Genomic DNA, 8744 nt, shown 5'->3' with positions numbered 1-8744 from the left:
AACCACCTACATACACACATGACACCCCCCCAACCCCACCTCATACCCCGACAGACACACACGCGCGCACATGTACGCGTAAGCAAACAAGCGCAGAGACAGTCGCTATGAAGTGTAGGTCATCTGATGGTTATTACTCGAGTCTAGGGTTACTGTAATCCACCGACTTGTCCTACTGACTGCTTTTTAAGGAGCTGCTCTGTGCCGTGCGAGCAAATGCACACTTAATTGGATGACAGGCCCACAAAACAGGGGGAAAACACACACAAAACAAAAACAAAACACATCCACTCGTACATAATCAAAATAATTGGACAACCTCTAGTTCACGTCACAGTCTGATAAGCAGGTCACCTCAGTGTGTAGTCCCTCACTTTGAATACAAATCCCTTTTCGGGCAACATTTGTCACGCCTGCTCACTCACACGGCCCCGTTCATTCATTCTGGGGGCGCAACCAGGTTTCTCCACAGTCACGAGGGGGGTATTTCCGACCCCGCCACCCTAAAATAACTTGTGAACTTTCTTCTAAACCCCCATCTTAGATAGATTATTGGTCTATTTTGCGAGCATCAGCTTTAACATCCGCTCGACTTGCGGTAAACACCCCACGTGTTTCGGTCTGAGATTCTGTTTTTAGATGAGGTGCGTGAAGATTTGGGTAAACGTTGCTGTCGCCATGCCAAATTTGGTCGGCGATGGGTTGTTGTAGATTAAATGTAAAAGAAAAACGATGTCCTTAGAATATTGCGTTATTTAGAAAAAAAAAATCTATTACCTGAATGAATAATACAACGCGCACGCCTATAGAAAATTCAAGTGAAACAACTTTGTTCAGCAGATGAAGCAGGTGTCGCCTATGCAAAGGAAATAAAGGGAGGGAGGAAATAAATGGCACCTACAATGAAACCATGCTGAAGTAGCCAAGGTTATCCGCCGACTGCTTACCTGCTCGGACTTCGTCCTGCCTGGTAACACAAAAGCGTAAAAAAAAAAAGACCTAAAATAATGAATACACGTGCAAATGTTCTCGTGATTCCCACAGATGTCGATATCCGTCTGTCTTCAAGTATTCCACCACCGACAGGTTAAAGACGCAGGAGACTGTGCGCTGCTGCGGGCTGTTTTCGGCTCCAGCCAGGCATGCTGGTGCTGCTGCTGTTGCACTGTGCAGAGGTGGAGTGCTGGAGCGCAGCCCTCTGCAGCAGCAACGTGGGGGAGAGCACAAGGAGGTGGGAGGAGCTCCTAACCAACCAGCCTGCCTGCTGCCTGCCTGCCTGCTATGCAGTCGGCCCAGTGGCCACACTCCTGCTGGCTTACAGAATACACACACACACACACACACACACATATATACGTTTTATTTATTAAAAATACACAGCCCAACTTTTCCTAATCTTAAACTTTAAGCTTCAGGCTACAAATGATGGTCACTACTTCATGGCTCCAAGGGCCACTGGCTTGTGCAAGTTTATTCAGAAAGCCCCGAGACTGGATCAAGAGATCCTTTGAAGCAAAGAGAGTGTGGATCAACACAAGCTTCTCTGGAGTTCTGTTGCCCCCCCCTCTCTTTTCCTCTGCTACCCCCAGGACTGTGCCTGCTTCTGTTCATCACGGTGACAGAGTAATAGAAAAACACTGCTGCTGCTACTGAGCCTGGCTGGACCCCTGCTGATTTCCATTACTGGCAGCATAGCTCAGGGACTGACAAACACAGTCAGTGTGGATGAACTCAGCCATAGAGATTAACCTTTTAACTGAGTGTGTCTTCTAACATCTTATCAAGAAATGACATTGAAACGAGCAATAACACTTGTCTCCTGACTAATTTAAAAAGAAAGTACTGTTTAAAACAACACCAGAATTAGTTTTTTGAAGATTTAATGTTGGTTTTCTGTAGTAGGACATAAATACAGCAAAGGAGACAGACTCTGATGGCTCCTTGAAAAATCTAAGAAAAAACAGTACTCAATCTGTCAAGCCTCAAATCCAAGTATCCCATTGATCTGATCTATTGCCTGTGAAGAACACATCCATGAATATGAATTGATTGGACACAGACCCTCGCAGTATCCTGAAACTCACCAAAGATTTATAGCAGAGCTAAGACAATCAGCATAAGTGGCAGAGCGGAGACTGGATCCAGGAAAAGGGATATCTTTTACAAGACCACCTGTTGAATTTGGAAAGAGTTGCAATCCTCTCAAGAGGATTAAGAGTTTGTTGCATTTCATCTATTTTTGGCAGCACAGCACATGTAATAATTCTGCTAATGGGATAATTCAGATTGGTGCGTTGCATAAGAGCGCTGGATGATGTGTGAGAAGCTTCCATTCAGCTATTCGACATAGCCCAGGCAACAATGCATTGCACGGAAAATGTATAGGTTTTTTCTTTTGTTATATGAAATTCGTACAGGAGGTGGTACGTGTTGTTCCTGTACTGAAGTGTATCTGTGCTGAGAATCTTCATTAGCTTCATGCAGTGTCATTTTGCAAAGTCACAGGAGGAAAGGCTGTCATATAAAACTGAGATACTGTGGGAACATCCAAATGAGAGGAACACAGCAGACGGATAGGACCGCTCGGAAACACTGCATTACTACAAGAAGTTTTCCACACCGAATGTCTGAATAACAAGTGTGTGGGGAAATGTGATTTCACTCAATTCTTCCTAATTCATGTTATATCCAAGCAGAAACCTTAAAAGTCAAGCAGATGTACCAAAAAAAGGATGAGGATAATTGGAGTTCCTTTAATCGCCACATGAGGCAGGTCCCAAAAGGAAGTCATTCTCCCTGAGACTACTGTGTTAAAATGCCCAACTTTACAACAGGAATTAACATGTTTGCAGCCTGCTACAAAAAAGTGTTGGTTTCTACAGCATATTATCCCCTTTGTTAGGGGTTCATTTACTTATAACTCACTAAGTTTTAATGATAAGCATCACTAAGGGGTGTGGCTCCTTGAGTAGCAGGGCGCCCAGTGAAAAACAGTACACATCATGACTCAGGAGCTTGAGGCAGCTTGAAGCAATTGTTTTCTGTGTGACTTTATCAGTCTCTCACATCGCTGCGGAGGAATTTTGGCTTGCTAGTTCCAAAATTGCATCAGTTTATTGAAGTTTAAGGGCTTTTATTCAAGGCCTGGCTACAGCATTTCAACCAGTTTGGAGTCAGGACTTTGACTGGGCCATTGCAACACCTTGATTCTTTTCTGCTGTAAAGCTGCCGCTGCGCTGGGATCATTGTCCTGCTGTGTGACCCAGTTTCAGCCAGGTTTGTTCCGATGCAGCTTTGTAAACCTATGATGTGCTGCAACGCTCTTTTTGGAGAAACTTGCTCCTGGCAATTCTTCCAAACTTGTCAAACTTGTTCAGTCTTTTTTCTAATTGTGCTGTTGTGAACTTTAATATTTAACATGATAACTAATACCTGAGATGTTTTTTTTCTTGTTTCTCTGATAATTGCATTCTCTTACCTTGAGGTAAATTTGCTGGGACATCCACTTCTAGGGATATTGTAGCATTGTGTTTACACACTCCTGAAACCTTCAGACTAGCAAACTGCCAAAACCTCTGCTCTTACAGAGGCGCCTACACCAGCTGATAATCAGTTAAGTGTATTTATTAGCAGCACCTGGCTGTGACTTACCTTCTTAATTCCTATAGAAACAGGATATGAGTGACCTTCGTCTGTATAAAGCATTTTCTTTGCATGACTGTATAGAGTCTTCTGTTATTTCCACTAAATACACTATGTCTACAATACTATACTGTCTAGTATGCTAATGAAATGTACAATAAATTCCTTATGACTGATAACCGAAATGTGCTATGAGCTTGTTGTTGGGATTGAGTACAGTGTGCTCTATAAAGCATTTTTAGCTGCTTAACTTTTACAATGATGCTATAAATTAGGAAGAAAGCCAAAGCCAGTGAATGGTAATTTGGCTGGTATGAAGGACCTCTGCCATACTATCAACACTGTTGAATTAGCAGTTTGTTGGCATGCTGCAGGCTGCACTGAGTTTGTGTATGCAGCTCAGGAGACTCAGATGGAGCTAACGTCCCTATACGCTGCGACATGAGGATGCAGTTGGAAAAGAGCCAGTCACACATTGCCCAGGTCCCAGCCACAGATACAACACGAGGATAGTGAAATATGAGCATGGCCTTGACACCTCTGTATGATGTATGTTGTTTTCCCTCCTGATGTCCCTTTACTTCTACACCATCATCACTTCCACACAGGTACAGAATAAATTAATTAAAATGACTCTGTAACGCTAATGTTAGTGCATTTTTATACGCAGGGAAAGACGGATTTAGGCTTTAAACACCCACATCTATGTGTCCAATCTGCTGCTGGAAATAACACCACTCTACCCGCTCTCGCTTCCCTGTGAATTACTAAAGGGGCAATCCTTTAAAATTAAATTCACAGAGAAGATAAGTGGGTTTTAATGCAAAGTAGCAAGAAATAGAAGGAAATAGAAGAAATAGTCCTCTGGTAATTAAAGACATTACTGAGGTCAGACAGAAACAGCACAGTGGTGGGCTACTGTCAGCCCTGATAAGTAGAGTGATAATAAAGTAGACTATACAGCTAAGAAGCTCGCAGTTTTACATTAATGCGCTGCAGAGTGAATTACTGGGCTGTAAAATGAAAGAAATAATGTGAAAACTGTTCCTATTATTCAGCTAGAAAGCCAGTCCAAATTGAAAATTCAATAAAATATATGTCTTGCTATTAGGTTTTCTTCTTTTAATACATAGACGCACATGTATGTACGGTAATGGGAAAAAGGTGCAGTCGTTTTTTGGAAACTAAGGAGCTTGAAAGTCAATATTTAGTCTGAACACCTTTATTCTGAGCCAAGCTTTCCTCCCATTTCTGTAAGTAGTCTTCAGGAATAATCTCCAGGCTTCTTGAAGAGCATTCGAAGCTCTTCTTTGGATGTTGGCTGCTTCACATGATCCCACACTGCTTCAATAATGTTGAGGTCTTCATGCTGAAAAATGAAGATTTTGCCAATCAGATGCTTTGCAGTGGAGCACTTTTACATTTTTACAATATCCCGAACACCACTGGCTGTAATGTAGCCTCGAACCATGACAGAGTCTCTAGATTGGTTTCCAGATGGCTACAGAAACTCACGGTTGTACCTCTATTCTGACTACCTCCATACACACCGATGATGATTTGCACCAGAAATTTCAAATTTGGACTCATCACTATGTAAAAACTGTTGCAGCTTCTTCTTGTATAATTTGGTGCGTCTCAGACTTTTCTCCCTGTTTCTCTTCATTAAGATGGTTTCTTGACAGTTATTAATGAACAGTAGATGGATCAGTTGAAGGCTTGAATAGATCTCTCAGGTCTTATTTTAGGTCTGCGCATTATTTTCCCATTTCTTATAGATATGATGTTCAGGTATTGTTCGTCTGCTGTCTTTTCAGGCCTGGTCATGTCAGGTCATGTTTTTAAGGACACACTTCCCAGTATACTGAGATATGCCAAATTGTCTGCTAATAGCCCATTAGGCAATTACCTTGTTGGTCCAAAATACTTGGACTGTCAAACTGTGTTATTGCTGTAATTTTTCATAACTTCAGCTAAAGAAATGGGAAGAAATTAGTTAGGTGTTAGGTGTCCTTTTTATACTTGGGTGCTTCAGCGGTCGGTGTTTAATGGTTTACGAATCAAACAAACAAAAAATCACTCTGGAAATGATCTGGTACAAGGCTGGGACTGGAAATGAGAGTGGAAAGGCAGTTAATGTCCAAAGAAAAACTTTGAAAGTCATTCAGAAAGCCTCGAGAACTATTGCTTCAGAGCACTTTGAGCACTTTTAACCACATGTAAAAAATGAAGAGGGTAACTCAAGACTTGCACAGCACTGTGTATTTCCTCATCATAATTGTCTTACTTAATTCAGAATTTTTTTTAAATATCAAAACCACATTTCCTGCTCTTTAAATTTCTTTTAGGAAAAACAAAAACAAAAAATACCAAAAAACACATCAGTGCTTCTTTTAAAGTCCATCTTCAGGCCGGTTGTTAAAATGTTGACTTACAGATTGTGGCTCAAGAATTGGGAGTTCGCCTTGTAAACGGAAGGTTGCCGGTTTGAGCCCCGGCTCTGACAGTCTCGGTCGTTGTGTCCTTGGGCAAGACACTTCACCCGTTGCCTACTGGTGGTGGTCAGAGGGCCCGGTGGCGCCAGTGTCCGGCAGCCTCGCCTCTGTCAGTGCGCCCCAGGGTGGCTGTGGCTACAATGTAGCTTGCCATCACCAGTGTGTGAATGGGTGGATGACTGAATGTGTAGAGCGCTTTGGGGTCCTTAGGGACTAGTAAAGCGCTATATAAATACAGGCCATTTACTATTTACAGCATCCCTTTAAGCATGTACTGTAGTGCAGTGAGTGACTCTGTGTAGAATAAGGAGCACTGTTTGTATAGACACATAGGCTGTATCAGTATGTTTTCAGTAATAAACAGTTTTTGAGTGTATACCAGTGTGGGGTTGGTTATATGTAAGGCACATGCAGACATTTAAGTTGGGAAGATTTTCAGACCCATAGATAGTAAAGCGTTGGTATTATGTTCTCATTATCCTTTTCATTGTAGAATTGTATGACCTGCAGTTTAATCATTCAGCCGTACATTCAACTGGTACATGTCCTAAAAGTTAATGTGTTTGTATCCCGTTTTTATTGGTACAAGAAGTGCTCTCCAATGCCCCGTTTTTTTGATTATTGATGGTCCTGTTTGTAAAATGGCACGTACTGCTGTGATTATTGATGCTTGCTGTGGTGTGACAACACATTTGCTTGATCAATCGTGACCCACATCACAAGTTCCCTGAAGATGCATTCAGTGCTGCCTCTCCAGCGCTCTGCTGACATTCAGCCCCAAAGCGGGTGGGGAATAGTTAAAACAAAAGCAGCACATATCAAATGACGTGGTTACAAGAACTTAATGAAATTCTGTTTTGGTCATTTCCCATGCCATTCAGTACATGTGAGCAGGCACTGTTTTTTGCTAATTGTGAAGCCTCTTCACATTACACAAATACCCTAGCCAGAAGGAGAGGTTCAGAGCTTTTGCCCTCTCACTCAGTTTGTTTGGGCTAATTCACAAACCAGGTACTGTGCTGCTCAGGTTTCTGTCTGTTCCTGAGTGTCACTTCCCATTACCACAGGAGGCCCCATAAAAAGATATCCTGTCACAACGCCAAAAGGTCTTTGTTTGCATTTGGCCTTGCATGCGAAGATTACTCTTTAAGCCATCACTGGAGACATTCAACTTTTCATTTGAAACTCAATACTTCCCTCAGCTGAAAATAAAATTACATAAAGAAAAAAGTGAAATTGGAACATTTTCAACAGGTGCTTGAAAGAAATGATGAAAGAATGGAGAAACCTCTGTTTGCAGTCAGTCTGTTTACTGCTTGTCGGAAACACTACACAGAGCGAGAGTGGGACCTGAGGACTCGCTTTATTCTCTACGGGTTGTCCCTCTTAAAACCTGAGCATTCAAAGGTATCCCCCTTGTGTAACCGTATGCCTCTGAGACCCAGGCAGCAGGAATTAATAGCGTGTTCAAAGGAGAGGTGGGTGTCTGATTTATAGTGCCTTGTGCGTTGCCATAGCATTCGTGCAGTTGAGTTGGTGTAGTTTGGAATGCAAAGGTAATGCAAGGCAGAGCCACACCCCACACACAAACACACACATACGTTACACACAGATGAAAACAATACGCACAAACCCACTCTGTAAACTCTTCTATCAGCTACGCAGTCATATTTCTCACTGTGTCCTCTGAAGCATTCCTATACCTGTCCTTACAGGCTGACTATCTGATTATGAAACAAATTAAACGCTGAGGCATTTCAGAACACATCATTTGTTGATAGAGATGGGGGGAATTTCTTACATAATCTCAATGCAATTTAGTCAGAGGATATACTGTAGCCTATAGTGTGGCCAAGCCTTTACAATGGCACTTATGTAATCCAGGACAATCTGTGACCTTAGATTCAAAAGACTGCTGATGAGACAGATTAAAACTCATGATTTTCTACACAAAGCATAGCTCAAAGTTAAAAGAAAGAAAAAAAAGGAGCAGGGGAGCACGCGCTTGTTGCAAAAGGTTAGACATTATCAGATAACTGTCACAGAGGAAGCTAGCTGGCCTGTAATGTAGTGGTTTACACACTTGCCTGACAAGTGAAAGATCCCCATTTTGCAAAGCCCTACTGGTTGCATCAGGAAGGGCGTCCGGCAATTTGTAGTTGAGTTTAATTGTTCTTCAGGGGTTGATTTACTTTTGTTCATTAGGGTTTCATGGTTTTGGATGCTGATTTGTTTTTTAATGTGTTTTCTTGTATTCTGTGTTCTCACTTCCCATTAGTTCGATTTTTGGTTACTGTTAGTTTCCTATGAGATTTTGTTCCCCTTCCTGTGTTGAGTTCTCCATATTCACTGTTTTCAGTTATCCCCTTCCTGATTTACTGTAATGGTAATTTGTCTCTTGTACCCTGCAATTACTTTTACTTCCTTGTCTTCCTTGTGTTCAATTCATTTTAGTTGTGTCTCATCACCCTCCTTTGTCCACTTCCCTTGATTTACCTCGCGTGTATGCTTAAAGCCTCAGTTTGTCTTAGCTCTTTTGCTGAGTCATACTGTTTTATGTATTTCTTCTTCTGTATGTGATCTCAGTGTAGTTTCTTTCTTCCGTGG

General features: G+C 41.9%; 1 protein-coding gene across 1 annotated transcript in view; it reads right to left on the bottom strand.

Moving 5' to 3' along the window:
• The window catches only part of prag1 (PEAK1 related, kinase-activating pseudokinase 1), an 18268-nt gene extending 17087 nt beyond the window's left edge, over positions 1 to 1181 (bottom strand). The window contains exon 1 of the mRNA XM_005720412.1: positions 948 to 1181. The gene's annotated coding sequence lies outside the window, so the exon portion shown is untranslated. The remainder of the gene's footprint in view (positions 1 to 947) is intronic.
• Positions 1182 to 8744: the final 7563 nt, after the last annotated feature.

Source organism: Pundamilia nyererei, unplaced genomic scaffold (genome assembly GCF_000239375.1).
Source record: "Pundamilia nyererei isolate P.nyererei 1_Seehausen unplaced genomic scaffold, PunNye1.0 scaffold00002, whole genome shotgun sequence".
NCBI lineage: Eukaryota > Metazoa > Chordata > Actinopteri > Cichliformes > Cichlidae > Pundamilia > Pundamilia nyererei.
The sequence above is the reverse complement of the archived record's forward strand: the minus strand, read 5'-3'. Positions and strand labels throughout refer to the sequence as shown.